Source organism: Bubalus bubalis, chromosome 7 (assembly GCF_019923935.1).
Source record: "Bubalus bubalis isolate 160015118507 breed Murrah chromosome 7, NDDB_SH_1, whole genome shotgun sequence".
Taxonomy (NCBI): domain Eukaryota; kingdom Metazoa; phylum Chordata; class Mammalia; order Artiodactyla; family Bovidae; genus Bubalus; species Bubalus bubalis.
Window position 1 is genome coordinate 10,534,398 of NC_059163.1, and position 21,828 is coordinate 10,556,225.

Sequence of the window (21,828 nt, forward strand, 5' to 3'; positions counted from 1 at the left end):
TGGGAGGGATTGGGGGCAGGAGGAAAAGGGGACAACAGAGGATGAGATGGCTGGATGGCATCACCGACTCGATGGATGTGAGTCAACTCTTGGAGTTGGTTATGGACAGGGAGTCCATCAGGGAATCCATGCTGTGATTCATGGGGTCCCAAAGAGTCTGACTTGACTGAGCAACTGAACTGAACTGATGCTATATACTACACATCCACACACTTTTCTAAATTCAGTACCTATAGCCTTTAAAAAGCTCTCAGTCTGACCAGTCCACTTTGTTACCACTGTCACCCCTTTATCTTATCAGCATCACTCTTGCATGGACCACTCTATTGCCTTTGTAACAGGTCTACGGGGATCCACTTATATGCTCTTTTAATCCATTTGCATCCATTAGATAGAATAGACCTTTTAATCAGAACTCCAACAATGTCATGACTGTTTTAAACCTCATGAAAAATTCCTTGAGCCCTGCAGATAAGTACAACACTCCCCTGCTCTACCCAGTAGTCCTTACTGTTACTCTTATGTGATGGACTCAGCTGATGCCCAGGCATACTATTTTCCGATTGCTGCAGAAAAGATAGGGTATGTTTAGGGTAGTATGGCCATACATGCTGCTATGACAAATCAATACAAGCTTAGAAACTCAGAACAGAGCAACTGTATTATCTTACAGCTCTGAGTGTCAGGAGTTTGAAATGGGTCTCAGGAAGCTAAAATCAGTGTATTGGTGGGACTGTACTCTTTCTGGAGGTTCCAGGTGAGACTTCACTTCTGTGCCTTTTCAAGTTTCAAGAAAAGTGAAAAGTGAAAATATTAGTAGCTCAGTCATGTCTGACTCTTTGCAGCCCCATGAATTGTAGACCATGAGGCTCCTCTGTCCATGGAATTCTCCAGGCCAGAATACTGGAGTAGGTAGCCATTCCTTTCCCTTCTCCAGGAGATCATGGTGACCCAGGGATCAAACTCAGATCTCTTGCATTGCAGATGGATTCTTTACTATCTGAACCACCAGGAAAGCCCATTCTCAAGACAAGGAAGTCTAATCTCAAGATATTGTCCTCATTCCTTGGCATGTGGCAATTCTGTATCTCCCTTAACCAGTGTACATAAATGCGCCTTCTTTAGAGAAATTCTGATTGACCCCTCCTCTAATTCCTTTTACCCTGATTTGTTCTCTTACATGCTCTCTTTTTCTGTTTTAATACTGAAAAAACAGTCCTGGGTGTTCATTGTAAGGACTGATATTGAAGATGAAACTCCAATACTTTGGCCACCTGATACGAAGAGTTGACACATTTGAAAAGACTCATTTGAAGAAGAGGAGGACAACAGAGGATGAGATGGTTGGATGGCATCACCGACTCAATGGACATGGGTTTGGGTAGACTCTGGGAGCTGGTGATGAACAGGGAGGTCTGGCATGCTGTGGTTCATGGGGTCGCAGAGTCGGACACGACTGAGCAACTGAACTGAACTGAATACTTTTTTTCACCATTGAGCTTGAATAAATCTGGCATGATTATTTCTTTGAAGCCTGAGTGCCCTACCAGACTGTGAACTTACTGAGAGTAATTACAGTGTTTATATTCTTCACTCTGTTCTGAGCATGTATCACACGGACCAAACCATTGTATGCATTCGCTAAATAGGTGTTGAATGAGTTAATAGGTTTTTTAGGCAAAATAAATACACTAAAATGTTTGATTAAATTTTTAAAGAATGAGTGGCAGGTGGCAGATGATCAGAGTGATTAAGATCTATGTCAGAGGAGGGAAACATATTTTTATCTTTTATAAAAGTCCAGGTGTGTGAACTTAATATGTTCTGGGATTAAAAATAATTTGAAAAGGCTAGAAGGTGCACTCCCGTATTTGGAAGTTTCAGAGTTGGTTAAAGTGAAAGTGGGACAAAGAAACAAATAGAGGCTAGATCATAAACTGCCTTCATCATCTAAGATGCCACCAGTGGCAAGTGATAGACAGCTAGCTTCATAGAGTCTTAAGCAACAGTGGCTTCTAATTAGTGTCTGGAAGTAAGTAGTTTCAGATTTGGTTCAATAGCTCAAAGACATTAGGGCACTGGATTCGAATGTTTGACATTCTCTTGTCTTCTCCTTCATTATTGCAATTTGGCTGCCATAGCAACAAGTATCATTAGAGTGCCCCCAGAAGAATGTCCCATAAGGGCAAAAGTGGGAGTAAACCAACTCTTTTCAATTTCTTCTTTATTTTGAAAGAGAGATACGATATATCCATAAGCCTTCAGTAGATTTCTCCTTTTGTTCACTATTGCCAAATTTAGAAAATAAAAATGCAAGATAATTAAATATGAATTTCAGATAAATAATAAAGTGTTTAGTATAATATTCGGGGCATCCTTATACTAAAAATTAATTTGTTACTTACCTGAGTTTAGTGTTTCCTGGGGCAGCATGTATTTTATTTAACCACTCTATTCTTGCTTCATTAACAAGAAGAGGGTTACCTGGCAACCCCCAGACTAGTTACAGGTAACTACTGTTGCAGTAACAATGGTTGTCTTAACTGATGAAGCTTAGTTCCATGGGCGTGGGCACATTGCCAAAATGAAGGTTCTCTTGCAAGGATGCGAAGGCTTGTTATATGAGTAACTGACTCTGTCTGCCATAAAGTTTGGGTAAATTGGTAAGGTGGTTTTATTCTATTCTGTAGATAATGTGGAAGCATTGAAGGGTTTGAGTGAAGGTATGATGTGATTAATTTGGAAGTTTTTATGAAGATCTCTGTTCTAATTATATGCAGAAAGCAAAATTAGAGGAAGGGGTGGCAGATATGAGACTATTGCTTTAGCTTTGTCAAAGAATGGTGAAGGAGTATGAACCAGAACAATAGCAAAAGGAATTTAGAAGGATGTAAGAGAATTATATATGCATATTTATTTACCATAGCTGACAAGATCTTGGACTTTAGAATTTAAAGGCTGACTTTAGAATTTGTGTCCCAGTTTTGATATAAAATGTCTGTGTCACCTTGAGCAAGTTTTTTTTTTTTTTTTATCTCACTGGCTTTAGTTTTCTGTATCTGTAAACATGTAGGTAATAAAAAAACTATATGATTTATTATCTGCACTAAATAAGGTCATACAAATACAATGCTTAGCAAAGAAAATAAATAAAATATACTTTAAATGAATGTTAGATAAGTTTATTAGTTTGTTTTTGTTGTTGTTGTTTATTGTTTAGTTGATAAGTCATGTCTGACTTATTGAGAGCCCATGGAATGTAACCCGCCAGGCTCCTCTGTCTAGGATTTCCAAGGCAAGAATACCAAAGTGGGTTGCCATGACTTTCTCCAGGGAATCTTCCTGACCCAGGAATCTTCGGCACTGGCAGGTGAATTCTTTACCACTGAGCCACCTGGGAAGCCTTTGTGATTATTAGTTTTCTTATTTTTATGGATTATGACTGATTATATATGATGTGGAAAGAAAAAGACCAGGGATTGCCCCCAAATCTGCTTTACGCATCACCTTGCCCACCTCAGATGATGATAATCTCTTACTTCCAGATGCTCACAGCAAAACCTTTAGCATCACCACTGACTCACATTTCTTACCCTATATTCAATTCTCCAGAAATTCCTTTTGGCACTATACTTTAAACATATCCAGAACTCTGCCATTCTTTTTTCACTACTGACTTTGACCTGAGCCACCATCATCTCTCAGCAGATTACTGTAAAGACTGTTCTAATTGTCCTCCTGGGTGCTCAGCCTCTGTGCAATGGTGCTGAATAAAATTTTAAAGGCAGAGTTTTGGATAAAGTAGAAAAGCACAGCTTTATTGCTTTGCCAGGTAAAGATGGGGCACAGCAGGCTTATGCCTCAAAAGCTGTACATCCCTACTGGTGAGGATTTGGTAAGGAGTTTTATAGCAATAGTTCAAGGGTGGGGTTATTGATAAGGATCATGGTGTATGCAGGGCCTGTGGTCCTTTAGTCTGGCCTCAAGTAGTCTCCTGATGAGTTTATTGAGGTTATCAAACTTTGATCTTCTCTGGAATGAAGAATGCTAACATCTTTCATTTAATGGGGGTTTTAGTTCTACAGAAATTTATAGCAGAAAGTTAAGAGGAACTAAGAACCTCTTGATGAAAGTGAAAGAGGAGAGTGAAAAAGTTGGCTTAAAACTCAACATTTGGAAAACTAAGATCATGGTGTCTGGTCCCATCACTTCATGGCAAATAGATGGGGAAAGAATTGAAACAGTGAGAGCTTTTTTTTTTTTTTTTTTTTTTTGAAGGTGGGGGGAGCTCTAAAATCACTGCAGATGGTGATTGCAGCCATGAAATTAAGACACTTGCTCCTTGGAGGAAAAGCTATGACCAACCTGGACAGCATATTAAAAAGCAGAGACATTACTTTGCCAACAAAGGCCCATTTGGTCAAAGCTATGGTTTTTCCAGTAGTCATGTATGGATGTGAGAGTTAGACTATAAGGAAAGCTGAGCACTGAAAAATTGATGCTCTTGGGCTGTGGTGCTGGAGAAGACTCTTGAGAGTCCTTTGGACTGCAAGGAGATCCAACCAATCAATTCTAAAAGAAATCAGTCCTAAATATTCACTGGAAGGACTGATGTTGAAGCTAAAACTCCAATACTTTGACCACCCGATGCATAGAACTGAGTCATTGGAAAAGATCCTGATGCCAGGAAAAATTGAAGGTGAGAGAAGAAGGGAACAACAGAGGATGAGATGGTTGGATGACATCCCCAACTCTATGGACATGAGTTTGAGCAAGCTCTGGGAGTTGGTGATGGAAAGGGAAGCCTGACATGCTGCAGTTCTGTGGTCACAAAGAGTCAGACACGACTGAGCTACTGAACTTAGTTTTACAGAAGAGTTCAAGGATATTGTTCCGTGTATCCCTTGAGGCAGAAGCAGGACCCTGTCTCAAGGCTGCACTATTGCATCTTGACTCCTCCTCCCTTGTCTCTTCATCTCCACCCATCCATGATTAGAAACTATGTCCAGGCTCCAAGGGCCTCCCTGGTGGCTCAGTAGTAAAGAATCTGCCTGTCATGCAGGAAACTCAAGCTTGATCCTTGGGTTGGGAAGATCCCCTGGAGGAGGAGATGACAACCCACTCCAGTATTCTTGCCAGGAAAATCCCATGAACAGAAGATCCTGGGGGCTATATGGTCACAAAAACTCAGACACAACTGAGCATGTGTCCACCATGCATGGACACTAGGACTCCACAGGGTCCTGCTAGATTTCAAACACAATAGACAGACTGATTAAACATTAAATCAGATCATGCCATTTCTTTATCCCAAACATTTCTTTGTCTTCTCATTTTATTATTGAAACCAAATTCATGTGTCTGAGGCACAGTGAGGCCAAACAGAAACACTAGAGTGAGGAAAGGTTTATTTTAGGGCCTAGCAGCGAGCATGGTATGGACATAACAGAAGCAGAAGATATTAAGAAGAGGTGGCAAGAATACACAGAAGAACTGTCCAAAAAATCTTCATGACCAAGATAATCACGATGGTGTGAACACTCACCTAGAGCCAGACATCCTGGAATGTGAAGTCAGGTGGGCCTTCGAAAGCATCACTATGTACAAAGCTAGTGGAGGTGATGGAATTCCAGTTGAGCTATTTCAAATCCTGAAAGATGATGCTGTGAAAGTGCTGCACTCAATATGCCAACAAATATGGAAAACTCAGCAGTGGCCACAGGACTGGAAAAGGTCAGGTTTCATTCCAATCCCAAAGAAAGGCAATGAAAAAAGAATGCTCAAACTACCGCAAAATTGCACTCATCAAACATGCTAGTAAAGTAATGCTCAAAATTCTCCAAGCCAGGCTTCAGCAGCACATGAATCGTGAACTTCCTGGTGTTCAAGCTGGTTTTAGGAAACGCAGAGGAACCAGAGATCAAATTGCCAACATCTGCTGGATCATTGAAAAAGCAAGAGAGTTCCAGAAAAACATCTATTTCTGCTTTATTGACTATGCCAAAGTCTTTGACTGTGTGGATCACAATAAACTGGAAAATTCTGAAAGAGATGGAAATACCAGATCACCTGACCTGCCTCTTGAGAAACCTATATGCACATCAGGAAGCAGCAGTTAGAAATGGACATGGAACAACAGACTGGTTCCAAACAGGAAAAGGAGTACGTCAAGGCTGTATATTGTCACCCTGCTTATTTAACTTCTATGCAGAGTACATCATGAGAAACGCGGGGCTGGAGGAAGCACAAGCTGGAATCAAGATTGCTGGGAGAAATATCAATAACCTCAGACATGCAGATTACACCAACTTTATGGCAGAAAGTGAAGAAGAACTGAAAAGCCTCTTGATGACAGTGAAAGAGGAGAGTGAAAAAGTTGGCTTAAAGCTCAACATTCAGAAAACGAAGATCATGGCATCTGGCCCCATCACTTCATGGGAAATAGATGGGGAAACAGTGGAAACAGTGTCAGATTTTATTTTGGGGGGCTCCAAAATCACTGCAGATAGTGATTTCAGCCATGAAATTAAAAGACACTTACTCCGTGGAAGGAAAGTTATGACCAACCGAGATAGCATATTCAAAAGCAGAGACATTACTTAACAAAGGTCCGTCTAGTCAAGGCTATGGTTTTTCCAGTGGTCATGTATGGATGTGAGAGTTGGACTGTGAAGAAAGCTGAGCACTGAAGAATCATTGCTTTTGAACTGTGGTGTTGGAGAAGACTCTTGAGAGTCCCTTGGACTGCAAGGAGATCCAACCAGTCCATTCTGAAGGAGATCAGCCCTGGGATTTCTTTGGACGGAATGATGCTAAAGCTGAAACTCCAGTACTTTGGCCACCTCGTGAGAAGAGTTGACTCATTGGAAAAGACTCTGATGCTGGGAGGGATTGGGGGCAGGAGGAAAAGGGGACAACAGAGGATGAGATGGCTGGATGGCATCACCGACTCGATGGACATGAGTTTGAGTAAACTCCAGGTGTTGATGATGGACAGGGAGGGCTGGCGTGCTGCGATTCCTGAGGTCGCAAAGAGTCGGACACGACTGAGTGACTGAACTGAACTGAGCAGTGAGCATGGGCAGCTCAAACTCCCTGATGGGTATTTGGAAAGAGCTTTTGTAGGCAATATTTATGTTGGGGGTACTTCCGGGTGTGGAACAGTCCTCAGATTTGTTGGTGGGGAAGTTACAGTGTGGCATCCCAGGAATCTCAATCATCAGCCTCCTGGTTCCAACAGAAGGTATCTATGTACTTTTGCTCAGCCTGAAGTTGCCATCCTCCACCTGGGTGGTGGCCTCAGTTACTACAGATGAACTTAAGAGTTATGCCTCAGATTGTTGTGTGTACTGCTTGATGAGGAACTGGGGCCTTGTCTTATTGCTGCACCATTGTTTCCTGATAGCCTTTCGTTTGTTCCTATGTTCCCTCTAATTAGTGACTATTTGAATCTGCCCTTTGGAACTCAGGGAAGTTCTAGGAAGTTGAAACTTTTTTTCCCACAAATAAGAAACTAGGAACATCATAAGACTTTTATACATTGGAGGGCCCCATTAGGGTGGTTTTGCTCAAATTTAATTTTACTAAAAATAACAGCCAACGTGCTTAAACTCTACATGACAGGCTCCCTATGACCTTACCTATGTACCAGCTACTCCTCTCCCAGACTCACTCCACTTCAAACACCTCAGCTTTCTTTTTTCAAAACCCCTGCTTATAACTTCAGCTCTGACTATCCTTCTGCTTGGAACGCTCTTCCTACAGATATCTAAATCCCAAATTTTTTGTAACTTCATCAGCCTCAAATTGGACCTGGGCAGTGAGGCTGACCTCAACTACCCTTTAAACAATTTCAGACTAACACTCACCCACCACCAACCTGGCTTTTAAAATTGTCTTTATTCATTCTTCTCTTATTTGTTTGTTTGTCTGTTTTTTCTGTAGCTCTTATTGCATCCCAACACAAAATGTAATTTACTTACTACAATTACTATTTACTGTGGAATCCTTTTTATTTCACTATAATGTTAGCCATCCAACTGCTGCATTTTTGTATCTTTTGTTCTTTATGATGGCAAAGCACTCAAAACAGTATGTGACATACATTAGCTATTCAATAAATATTTGTTTAAAAATATGGAAGTTTTGCTTTATGTTTGCTTTATAGATGTCATTTACTCTTGCTCTTTACGTATGAAAAATAATAGCTATTAAATGCTTGTTCTATACCAGGCACAGGTTTGATTGCCTTACATACACCATCTTATTAAATCTTTACAAGAACCTTGTAGTCTGGATCTTTCTGTAGCAGTGCATCATAATAGATAAAGACAGTAGATAGTCAGCAGAGAATATCTCAGGATCTTAAGCCATAAATCAATGGCTTTGAATCTAGACCCTGCAACTTACTATGTGTGATGCCTTGGATAAGTGATATAAACTTCCTCTCCTCCTACCTCAGTACCAAAATTTTCTCATTTTTGAAACAGGGCATAATTTTAGTACTGCATCATGCTATTCTTCAGAGTCCCTGATGGTACAGTGGTAATGAGTCTGCCTGTTATGCAGGAGACCACCTGCAATGTAGGAGATGCAGGTTCAATCCCTGGGTCAGGAAGATCCCCTAGGGAAGAAAATGACACCTCACTTCAGTATTCTTGCCTGGGAAATCCCATAGACAGAAGAGCCTGGTGGGCTACAGTCCATGGGGCCATAAAATTCAGACAAGCCTTAGCAACTAAACCATCATGATACTGTAATAACTATAAAAGACTTAACATATGTAGAATATTAGAATGGCCTCTGGAAGAGAGTATACACTAAACAAATATTGACTGTTATCATTACAATCAATATGTTATCAATTTTACATGCACATTGTGAACCTGGGGCTCCAAAAAGCCAATTAACTTGGCCAAGGTCAAGTAGATAGTAAATGGCATTAAGGTCACTGACTCACAAGCTGTGTTTTTAACCACCACTCAACAAGGAACACAAAAGGAAGAACCCTTTGGGGGAAAACATAATGAGATGAAATGTGGATTTCTGTCTCTTCACCTCATGATATTTTCTTCCTAAATTTAGACTTCCTAGAGAATATCAAATCTCTGGCTATATATTTAATTTTCTCTCCAAGCTGGCATGAAGCAGACTTGATCTTTGGAAGACAGCAGAGTTCATGTGATTATTTTTTTGGCCTTTGCCAAAAGTCAGTCATTTAAAAGTCTTTGTGGCACACGACCAAGTGCTTTGTATATCAGCTGCTCTGTGAAAAAGTTGAAAATGTGATAGATTTGCTGACAAGCACATTTTATGTTCGATGTGCATAATTTTTTGCAATGATAAAAATAGAAGCAGTTAAGAGTTACTGAGTGGCTTGTTTTTTCCTTCTGTCTCTTGACTATTTTGATCTTAAGATAAAGCAGGTGTCTTGCCTGTTTTCACCTACATTTTCCAGCTTTAACTTCCTCATGCTGTATTCATTATAAGAGAGTGGTCATATATACGATGTGCAAGTTTGAGTGCTAGTCATCTTGGGGGCAAATAGTAAGTTAATAAATATTGAATTACAATTTAGTAGAAGTAGAAGAAATGGCAAATTATGAATTTGTCAAATTTAGTGTTTAAATCTAGAATAAGCCATAGTCTTTCCGCATCTGAAGCACTGTGATAACACCTCAGATTCTATAAGCCATTCTACACCTACTAGCCAAAATGACTTTGTCTTGCTGTAACTCTAACAATGTTTCTCTCCCACACAAAAAGCTCTTTAATGGCTTTCTATTAAGATAAAATCTAAAATCATTATCACCACCAGGAATTCTATGTATGATCTTGCCCCCTTCTGTCTCTCCTAGCCCACCTCCTGCTAATCTCCACCCTTCTCACCCCATGCCAACACACGACACTTTTTCTATCTCCCAAACAACCCAAGTGAATATTTGACTCAGAACATTTGCATTTTTTGCCTCTCTACATTGTCTGATCTTCTCATGGATTTCTACATAGCTCACTACTTCTTGTTATTCACAAATGATCTGCAGTCCCTTCTTTGAGAGGCTGTCCCATAGGGCTTTCCTGGTGGCGGAGATAATAAAGACTCTACCTGCAATGCAGGAGACCCAGGCTTGATCTCTGGTTAGGGAAGGTCCCCCGAAGAAGGAAATGGCTACACACTCCAGTATTCTTGCCTGGAGAATCCAAGGACAGAGGAACCTGGTGGGCTACAGTCCACGGGATCACACAGAGTCAGATGCGACTAATATGAATATAGTGCATATGCAAGGATTTTGTCTCTCTTCGTCTTTGTCGCATATTTATTGCCCAAAGTATCAACCACATAGGTGACCCCTAGATATCTATTCTGACTAATTGATGATTGAATAACTTACTGACTATGAATATATCTGCAATAATCTGCAATCCCAGGTGAGGGATCTTCAGTTAAAAAAAAAAAAAAAAGTCTTACAGAATGATGTGCCATGAAAGAGAAATTATGCTAGAATGTTTATCATGAACTAACGCATTGAACAAGAGTTGGATTTCCAATGCTGTTGTTCAGCTGCTCAGTCATGTCCAACCCTTTGCAACACCATGGACTGCAGCATGTCAGGCTTCCCTGTCCTTCACCATCTTCCGGAGCTTGCTCAAACTCATGTCCATTGAGTTGGCGATGCCATCCAACCATCTTGTCCTCTGTCACCCCCTTCTCCTCCTGCCTTCAATCTTTCCCAGTATCAGGGTCTTTTCCAATGAGTCAGTCCTTTGTATCAGGTGGTCAAAGTATTGGAGCTTCAGCTTCAGAATCAGTCCTTCCAATGAATATTCAGGATTGATTTCATTTCGGAATGACTAGTTTGATCTGCTTGCAGATCAAGGGACTCTCAAGAGTCTTCTCCAATACCACAGTTCAAAAACATCAATTCTTCGGTACTCACTCATCTTTATGGTCCAACTCTCATATCCATACATGCTACTGAAAAAACCACAGCTTTGACTGTACATACCTTTGTCATTAAAGCAATGTCTCTGCTTTTTAATATGCTGTCTAGGTTTGTCATGTGCTTCACTGGTGGCTCAGGCAGTAAAGAATCTGCCTACAATGTGGGAGACCTGGGTTTGATTTGGGAAGATCCCCTGGAGGAGGGCATGGCAATCCACTCCAGTATTCTTGCCTGGAGAATCCCCATGGACAGAGGAGCTGGGCTCCTTTGGGGTCACAAAGAACCAGACACGACTGAGCAACTAAGCACATACATATGACGTTTGCCATAACTTTTCTTCCAAGGAACAAGCATCTTTTAATTTCATGGCTGAAGTCACCATCTGCAGTGATTCTGGAGCCCAAGAAAATAATGTCTTTCACTGTTTCCATTGTTTCCCAGTCTATTTGCCATGACGTGATAGGATCAGATGTCATGATCTTCATTTTGAATGTTGAGTTTTAGGCCATCTTTCTCACTATCTTCTTTCATTTTCATCAAGAGGCTCTTTAACTCCTCTATATTTTCTGCCATAATGGTGGTGTTATTTGCACATCTGAGGTTATTGATATTTCTCCCTGAAATCTTGAATCTCGCTTGTGCTTCATCCATCCCAGCATTTCTCATGATGTATTCTGCATATAGGTTAAATAAACAGGGTGACAATATATAGCTTTGACATACTCCTTTTCCAGTTTTGAACCAGTCCATTCTTCCATGTCTGGTTCTAACTGTTGCTTCTTGAACTGCATACATGTTTCTCAGAAGGCAAGTAAGGTGATCTGGACCTCAAGTAATGATTATTTCTAATTGTTATATTGTTATAATAACTATTTAACATCTACTATATGTGAAGTAATAGTTTAAGTCTGTTCTGTAGACTTCAGATATTTAATCTTCATTAAAACCCAGTGAATAGGTACTTACTTTATAAGTTAAGGGCATTTGACTTAATTAATTTGGGCTGATGTAACAAAATACCAGAGAGAGGGTGGCTTATAAACAAGAGATATTCATTTCTCACAGTTCTGGGGAACAGATGTCTGAGAGCTGGATGCCAGTATGGTCAAGCGAGAGCTCTCTCCTGGGTCTCAGACCTCTGGTTGTATCTTTACAGGATGGAAGCAGAAAGGAGGCTCTGTAGGGCCCCTTTCATAAGGGCACTAATATCATTTATGAGGGCTCCACCCTAATCACCTCCCAAAGGCCTACCTCCTAACACCATTGCAAAGAGCCTTAGGATTGCAGCATGTGAGTTTGGAGGGACATAAATATCAGACCATAGCAGGACTGAAGCTGAAAGATGTTAAGAATATATACACAATTACACATGTAGTGAGTAGCTCAGCAGAATTTAAATGTAGACAGACCATAGAATCCATGAATTTAATCATAACACTGTATTGAATTTGGACAAGCAAGGAAAAAAGGAAAAGCCAATCAGTTTCAGGAAAAAAAATGTGATCAAAACTAAGGAAGAGGGGAACATGCAAATAAATATTGGGAGCCATGTTAGCCTAGAACCCAGTGCATGAGCAAAAGCAAAAAATATGAAGGTGGAAAGAAGTTTGAAATCAGGTCATGGAGTGGGTTAGGTGGAAGGCAGGAAATGTTTTAGAGATTTATTAAAACAAAAATCCAAGACCATTGGAGGCGGAATTGGCATAACATACCTTGGCTTTATAATGATGGGGATAACAATTAGAAATTATAAGTTCTAACAAAAAGTAACTGATGTTTATTACACTATTAATAAAATATTTTCCAAAGTATTTTGACTGAAAAATATCCAATTTGATTATCAACAATTACTTTGTTGCCAGTATTATTAACTCTATTTTATAGATAAGAATCAATAAATTAAAAATTATGATTCTCACAGAGAAAAGCACAGTCGTCACAATTGTTACATCTCATGAAATGACTTCAGTGTTAGACGACTTTACACGTGTTGTTCCTACTTACAAGGAGGCAACATTGCCCAGAACTGAAGGGCAGAACATCAAACTCCTGACTTTGAATATCAACTCTGGGCTTGCTAGCTATCTGTCTCTAGAGAATTTATTTAACTTTGCTTTGCCTCCACTGCAGAGGACTCTATAAATCAAATGAACTAAGAAATACAAAATACTGAGACCTAGACCTAGTATTAAATAAACTCTTTTAAGTATTTTGTCATGTATGATCCTCATAATAATTCTGTGGGTGCTGCTATTTCCTTTTAATACACAGAGGATTGAAGTCTAGTCTAAGGACACCACACTCTATGAAAGAAAAAAGAAAAAAAAATGACAGTACAGTAAAGCCCTTGTCAAGAATAATAAACACACAATCCTTCTTTCTAGAGAATCTGTGCATATCACAGATATGGAAAAATGGCAATAATTATTAAGTCATCAAACATGAAAATAAGAGTCAAGCTTCTCCTTCACTGAGAACAAAATAGGAAGAGACAATGTATGATGAAGAAGAGGTTGACAATTGTCTAGCAACAATGAATTCACTGAGAATTTGATGGTCAAGCCCAGTTAAAGCCTTGCTCCTCGGGAAAAAAAAAAATCCCCCCTTATCCAATCTTAATATCCATCTTTTCTGATCACTTGCTCCTCCTGCAGCCCCTTTGATCTGATCTGGGCAAGGTTCAAGAGCACTTCTGGACACCAGATCAAAATTCCAGTATTTCTTTTCTAGTCCTGTGAACCTAACAAATCTATTTAACTCACTGTACCTGCATTTCCTCATACAGAAAGTGAGCATAACAGTTCTTAACTTTGAAGCATCTTCAAATTAACAATTTACCAAGTAAATGCATGGTGTATAGTCATCATTTAATAAAAACCACTAGAATATTTGCAAATAATTTTTGTGGGTATATATAGGAGTTTCAAATGCTTTAGTCAAAACAACCATTATTAATTTTTAGTAAATAAATGGATTATCTTGAAACTGTTAACACAGATATGCTGTTTTATTTTTCCCCCTTTTCAATGTCTATTGTTCCTTTACTTTTTATTTTTATTTTTTTTTATAAAATTCTGTCTTTAATCTTTCCCTGTGGTTGTCTAAGGCATATGCCCCAAAGGTTGTTACCAAAATTCAGTAAGATATAATAGTGTCATAGTGTACAGCATGTAATGATCATTAACCAGTGAGTCTAGGTTCCAATGTACAGTCTCATAAACTTGCTGTACTTCAATATTCTAACCTGAAACCTGAGGGTATATTACTTGCAATGATGCAGCAAAATTTAAAAATCAGTGGATAGAAAACCACCTGGTACATAATCCAAATTGCTAATTCCCTCTTCCTTCTCATGGCTCTTCTTCTGTCTCTAGATTATCAGGAGACACTATTCCTCTTTAATCCTTTTAGCAGATATTTCTGAATGTCTTGGAGATTCAGACCTGTGGAGGCCTCAACAAATCCAACAGTTAATGGATGAGGTGAGCTGGGCTGAGTTGAGATTTCCTAAAACTTTCATGATTCCTTTAGGATTGGGTACCAACCTAGCATTTATTCCTTCAGTCAGTTCAGTTCAGTCACTCAGCCGTATCCTACTCTTTGCAACCCCATGGACTGCAGCATGCCAAGCTTCCTCGTCCATCACCAACTCCCAGAGCTTACTCAGACTCTTGTCCATGGAGTTAGTGATGCCATCCAACCACCTCATCCTCTGTCGTCCCCTTCTCTTCCTGCCCCCAATCTTTCCCAACATCAGGGTCTTTTCCAATGAGTCAGTTCCTCACACAGGTGGTCAAAATATTTGAGCTTCCGCTTTAGCAACCACCCTTACAATGAATATTTAGGACAGGTTTCCTTTAGAATTGACTGGATGGATCTCCTTGCAGTCCAAGGGACTCTCAAAAGTCTTCTCCAACACCACAGTTCAAAAGCATCAATTCTTTGGTGCTCGACTTTCTTTATAGTCCAACTCTCACATCCATACACGACTACTGGAAAAACCATAGCTTTGACTAGATGGACCTTTGTTGGCAAAGTAATTTCTCTGCTTTTTTAAATGATGTCTAGGTTGGTCATAACTTTTCTTCCAAGGAGTGTCTTTTAATTTCATGGCTGCAGTCACCATCTGCAGTAATTTTGGAGCCCAAGAAAATAAAGTCTGTCACTGCTTGCATTGTTTCTCCATCTATTTGCCATGGAGTGATGGGACCAGATGTCATGATCTTAGTTTTTTGAATGTTGAGTTTTAAATTCCTTCACTGACACTATTCATGCATTCAGTGCCTTTCCTTCTCATTCAATGTAAAATTGGTTGCAAGACCAGAAGCAAATGTCTTCCAACTCTTATCCCTAATCCACATCCCTGAACTCATCAGATGTCCTCTCATTTGCTGTTTTGCCACCACCTTGCCTCCTTACCCTCCAGGCTTTTCCCGCTTCTGTCTGGAATTCCCTCCTCAGCCAGGGATTCCCATACTTAGCCTATAATTAGAATGTTCTTTGCATTTTTTCTTTCTAACTTTCACGTGGTTATTCATCTGTTATCTTCCTCCCTCCTTTAACATATAAGGCCTATCAGAGCAGGGATGGGGTCTGCTTTGTGGACTGTTTGGCATGGAGCAATTGCTTAATACCTAGTGAATGAGTGTGCCTTTGTGCTCAGTCGCTCAGTCATGTTTGATTCTTTTTTTTTTTTTTTTTTTAATTTTATTTTATTTTTAAACTTTACATAACTGTATTAGATTTGCCAAATATCAAAATGAATCCGCCACAGGTATACATGTGTTCCCCATCCTGAACCCTCCTCCCTCCTCCCTCCCCATTCCATCCCTCTGGGTCGTCCCAGTGCACCAGCCCCAAGCATCCAGTATCGTGCATCGAACCTGGACTGGCATCTCATTTCATACATGATATTTTACATGTTTCAATGCCATTCTCCCAAATCTTCCCACCCTCTCCCTCTCCCACAGATTCTTTGTGATCTCATGGGCTGTAGCCTGCCAGGCTCATCTCTCCATGGGATTCTCCAGGCAAGAATACTTGAGTAGATTGTCCCTTCCTACTCCAGGGGATCTTCCTGCATTAGCAAGTAGATTCTTTACCACTGAGCCACAGGAGGCCCTAGTGAATGAACAGATGGATACCTTCAAAACTGCTCATTCAATAACTGCTTTGTGCAAATGAATACCATAGTGACCACAAATAGTTGTAGTCTGTGGCAAACTCTATATAGACTAAGAAACTGATATTAAATAAAACAATATCTAAAATAAACATTTGTAACAACATCTGCTGATAATGGGTCTTGGTGCCCTCATGTCTAGACTTTGTCTCTATCCTGGACTGCTGAGTATTAGACAGTACCTGGCCCTGTGGGCTTCTGGCTCAGTCTGACTGATGGATGTTAGTAGCATGTGTTTAGAAGGCCAGGAGAAGAGAGGAACTGAGCATTTGCCCTCCTCTTTGCCTCTGGCAGTGACTGCATCTCCTTTGTGAAGTGAAAGCACTTCTTGTCTTTCCCATGTAGGGTTTCTAGTAGTTCCTTGTTGGTGTTAATATCTGGGTTGTCTCACTTTCTATTGTTTTGTTTCTCAATTCCTCCATCAATCATGGAACTAATTAGCTACTTTATATTTCCTCCTCTGAAACCTGGACACATTTCTGGCTGTTTGTTTGGATTTTGTTTTTTTGCCTAGACTCTGATTGGTGCACACCGTCAACTGAATTGCTTCCAGAGGAAGGCACAGTGCATGGGACAGCATATAACAGGACCCCTTCTGGCCCAATGGAGCTGTCCAGGGAGACACGGTCTGGAGTGGTGGCCTGTTATTCTTTGAGAATTGAGCATGAAGAGGAGTCAACAGAGAAAGCAAGGGCGGGGTGCTTTTCAGACAAAGGAAATGGTGTATATGCAAAAGCCCATTTCCAGGAGGGAGTTGGGACTTTCCAATAAGAGAATGAAGAGTACCAGCTCTGGAGTATTAGGAAGAAGCCCTCAGATAAGGTGGAAAGAATTGGTCAGTCATTCTAAGTCATGTTGGCCATATTTAGGGGCTGATCATATAATCCATACAGTTCTTCCAGAGTAGGACTTTAAAGAGGGAAAGTCAAGGCAGTGGCCTCATCTGAGGTGTGCTTTGTAAAGGTGATCGGCTGCAAGTCTGGAAGCTGGGAGGCCAAGTGGGAGGCTGCAGTAGTGTAGGCTTGAGGTCAGAGTGGTTTGAATCAGGATGATGACTGAGATCCAGACGGGACATGGAGAGGCCTGAGCGCCTCCCTTCACTCTCCTTCCCCTCCCCAGACTGCTGAGTGTCACCTCTGTCCCTGTGGGCAGCAGGGGCTGCCAGTTCCATCAGCTTTATTTTCATGTCAGTGCCCGAAAGACTCACCTCAGAGAGAGGAGCCTCTGAAGACAGTGAGAAAGGCAGCCAAGCGAATAAACATTTGCTTTCTTCATCTCCTCCCCACAGAGCAGCTGGAGCAAAAGTTCAAAATAACACGAGGCTGTTAGTCAAAAACTGTCAAAACCTCTCCTCTTTCTTGCGTGGTGGCAAACTTCTCCGGAACATGCCACGCTTGATTGTTCTGATTCTGGGCCAGCTCCATCTTCCCCTGTGAGCTGACTGGGTTCCTCAGCTCTCACATCTGTGTCTTTTGGGGGATTTCCAGGAGCTCTAAGACTATTCCTGTGTCTTTAGTGAAAACGTTGGGAACTGCTTCTACTGTTCCTTGAAACGTTCCTTTTGTCACAAGAATAGATCTATGAGAGAGCAGAAAAATAGGACAGAATGATATTATCTAATAAGTATGGCTATTTCATGGCTGGTGAAGAGATGTTAAATTTGAAGCCAAAAGGTGTTTTATGAAATTTCTGTCCTTATTCTATGACCCTGGGAATCATAAAGCAGAGACTTTGACTTGCATAATAGTTACTCAAGTATACTGAACATTAGTAGGAGAGGGGCACCAGGCTAAGCTTTCTACAGATTATCTCATTTCATCCTCTCGACCAACTTCAGGAAGGAGATTATTTATTTTCTCCATTTCTGCAGGAAAGGAAATAAGCTCAAAGAGATTAAGGGACCAGCATGAAGTCACACGGCTGACAAGTCACTGAAGGACTTGAACTTGGACCATGTGAAGACTTTGCTATGACTATTACCCCCACAACCGGAGCTACCAAGAACATGAGGTTTAGAGCCCATACTGGAATTTCAGTCTGATGACTCCTCTGCTTTGTTAGCTGTGTGATGCCAAGCAAACACCCCGGCCTCTCTGAACTTTGATCTCCCTTGTCTATGAAATAATAACAATAACACTCTCTTTGTTGAGGCGTAGAATTCTACAGGATACAGGACACTGCGGGGGGGATTTTAAGAGAGGATATATGTATATGTGAGGCTGATTCACTTCCTTGTACAGCAGAAACTAGCACAACTGCAAAGTAACTTGTAAAGCAACTATACTCCAATAAAAACAGAGAGGGCAATTATGTATAGAAAATACCTAATCCACCAGCTCCCCGTGATTCCTGGCTCAGTACTTCAGACATTCCACATCAACTCACCCCAGCCTTGCCTCTGAACAAGCTGTGTAGCCTTAAATGAGTCTTTAAAAAGCTTGAGTTTCACATGTATGGAGTAGGACCAAATCTGACTTACCTAAAGTTTTTATAAAGATTAAATAGGAAAATATGATACAGACTAACCTACACATCATAGGCGTTTATTTTTCTCTCCTTGGGGAGGATTTACTGTTCTTTCTGCTTAAAATATTTAAGCAGTAAGTGCTTTACCCATATCACTATGTCAAATAGAGTTATTCTTTTGATATAATTAATTTGTAAAGCACAAGAATACTATATAGAAACTAAAGCTTACTATCATTACTTAATGATTTAATTCTATGAATATTTATCAAGAATGGGCAATTAATACCATGACTAAATTGCATAATGCTTTTTAATTTAACTTATTCATCTTTTCAGGGCCCCTCATTTTTAACTCATTTCTTTTTCTTACAAATAAGAGAAGAGTGTGCCTCTTATCTAGTCAGTTTCTAAGAATTGTTGATCCTAGCAGAGAGAAGATATATTTTTTTAAATAAGCTGTAACTAGTGGATATAAACACTGATTCAAAAACTCTAATAGTCTTGCACTATCTTTTCTTTATTATTTCACAATTATTATTCCATTGCTGATGATCAATCCCCCCATTTCTGGGTGATTGCCTTATTAATAACAGAGTGATGAAAATGGAATTAAATATTTGCTCTATGGGCTATGCTTAATTGAGTTCCTTCTCTGCTTATTGCAAGCTTTGGATTTTTAAATTAAAGCCAACAAAAATGATGCTATTTAGAAATATGGCTAAAATTAGAAGTCTTTTAAATATGATAAAAATTCTGGGAGATGAGGATTTAACATTTTTTATGTTCAGACATGTGGTGTAATTTTAGAAACAAAGCACACTTCTTTTTCCTAATTAAAAAAAAAATGTGTCCAGATTATATCAAGCACTTATATTGTTCCAGAAACTGTCAAACACTCAGGAATGAAATAGAAGACAATGTAAACTCTAAAGTAGTTTAATATGCAACATTATCTCACTTAACCTCCAATGCATCTTGAAGAAGAGACTATCATTATCCTTATTGGCAGAGACAACACTGAAACACACATTCATTCAAGCACAAATATTTATTTGGGATCTGGGATGTTGGGTATTAGGATCTACTGTTTGGCAGGCATTACACTTGGCATTTGGGATATATCTATGAACAGACTATTCAAGACATCTATTATGGCTCTACTATTTTTCTAGAGGCATAAACAGAACACAAAATTAACAAGGAAAAAAAAAAACAGAAATCTGTTAATTGTGTCAAACACTGAAGGTTGAAAATAAGCCTGCCTTGGGAAGATTCTACAGAGAACATTATAGAGAGAAAAGCAGGAGCAAAGACCTAGAAAATGGACAGAAGCAACACAGCAGACAAGCAAGTGGACAAGGAGAGTGTGGTGGGAGCCAGTTCAGACAGGGGGCATGCAGAGCCTAATCCATACAACTTGTATATGATGGGAAAGAGCTTCTACTTCATGGTGAGAATAAGGTGAGGCAGTAAAAGTTTTAAAATAGAATGGCTATGTGATTTAAAAAAATTTATTTGGTTGTCATTTTCTGGAAAATGGACAACAGAGGGTGAGAGAAGAAGCAGGGGATCCATTTAAGATGCTGTTCAGGTGGCCTGAAAGGAAGATGATGCGAACTTATACTAGGATAGGGGTATTGGATGGATATGGGACTCAGGAGTTTCCAGAAACTGCATCGGTGTCAGATTGGATATGGGAGAAAGAAAAAGAGGGAAAAATTTGTAAAATTTCTGCACAAGCAATTAGATTCATGAGAATTTCCTTTGCTGAAAAGAAAAACATAGTTTTCTGTTTCATTTTATTTTTTATTAAAAACAAAACAAAACAAAACAGTACAGGGAGATATTAATTGTGTCACTTGGACATGTTGTTTGGAATATAAACCTGAAGATGTCCAGGAGAGAGCTGGGCATATATGGTTTAAGTTCAAACTGTTTTCTTGCAGATAATACTTTGGGTTTAGAGTAGATGAATGCTTTTTAAAGGCATGAGATCACCTAAAGGAAGTTTATGTAGAGAAAAGCAGGGAACATAAACCTAAGCCAGGGGCTTATTCTCTCAGAGAACATAAATAATTTGCTCTGGCTTTCAGGGAAAATGGCAAACTTAAATCCTGTCTGACCCCAAAGTCCGTACTTTTATGTTTTATCACCTATTGGATGATATTTTAAGTGAGTTTTTAAAAATGAATAGACTTTTGATATCCAAGAATGCTGAGAAGGGCACTACAGGCTAAGGATACAGTAATATTTATGGTATAAAAGTGGAAAGGGACACAGAGTGTCCAGTGGGTGGTTTTGTTGTTCAGCCTGGTTTTAGTATAAGGCCTGGGGAGACACATATCAAGAAATGAATCCAACTAATATGTAGGGCAGGAAAAAGAGACAGCTAGGGGCTTTTTTTCCTCCACTGACTGAGGATTCGTAATGGAGATGATGTTCTATCATGCTGAGTCTGAAAATAGATGATCATGTGTTTGGATGATTCATCATTATTATACATGAACTGAGCTTCCCAGGGGGTGCTGTTTGTGAAGACCCACCTGCCAATGCAGGAAACGTAAAAGACATGTGTTCGATCCTTGGGTCAGGAAGATTCCCTGGAGAAGGGCATGGCAACCCACTCTAGTATTCTTGCCTTGGGAATCTCACGGACAGAGGAACCTGGCATGCTATAGTCCTTGGGGTCGTACAGAGTTAGACAAAACTGACACATCTTAGCACGTGCACCTACATGAATCAGGGCTTCCCTGGTAGCTTGGTGGTAAAGAATCTGTCTGCAATTCAGGAGATGCAGGTTCAATTTCTGAGTCAGGAAAATTCTCCCCAGAGAAAGAAATGGCCACCCACTCCGGTATTCTTGCCTGGGAAATCCCATCTACTGAGGAGCCTGCCATGCTACAGCCCAGGGGTTCACAAAAGAATCAGACACAACTAAACAATGGACCAAAAATACATGAATGTGGAAAAGGTTAGTGACTTCCAAAGTTAGAATTAAGAACAGACATTTTTGAGAGTCAGGTTTAAACTCAACTAATAAAATAGTTCCAAAACTGTCTGACCTCTATAAAGAATGTTATTTCAAGAAGTTCTCAATTATCACAAGTGTTCAAACACATTAGATACAGCATTCAATAAAAATGGTCCTTATTTGTCACATGTTTCCCCCTTTCAGCTTTTCAGGACATAAACCATATTTTCGTCTGTATGGGCTGCTTTAACAAGAATAGTAAC

General features: G+C 39.9%; 1 long non-coding RNA gene across 1 annotated transcript in view; it reads right to left on the minus strand.

Moving 5' to 3' along the window:
* Positions 1 to 21,828, minus strand: part of LOC123334388 — a 117,792-nt gene that overhangs the window by 9,791 nt on the left and 86,173 nt on the right. The window contains exon 2 of the long non-coding RNA XR_006552134.1: positions 17,333 to 17,703. This is a non-coding gene — a long non-coding RNA (uncharacterized LOC123334388). The remainder of the gene's footprint in view (positions 1 to 17,332; positions 17,704 to 21,828) is intronic.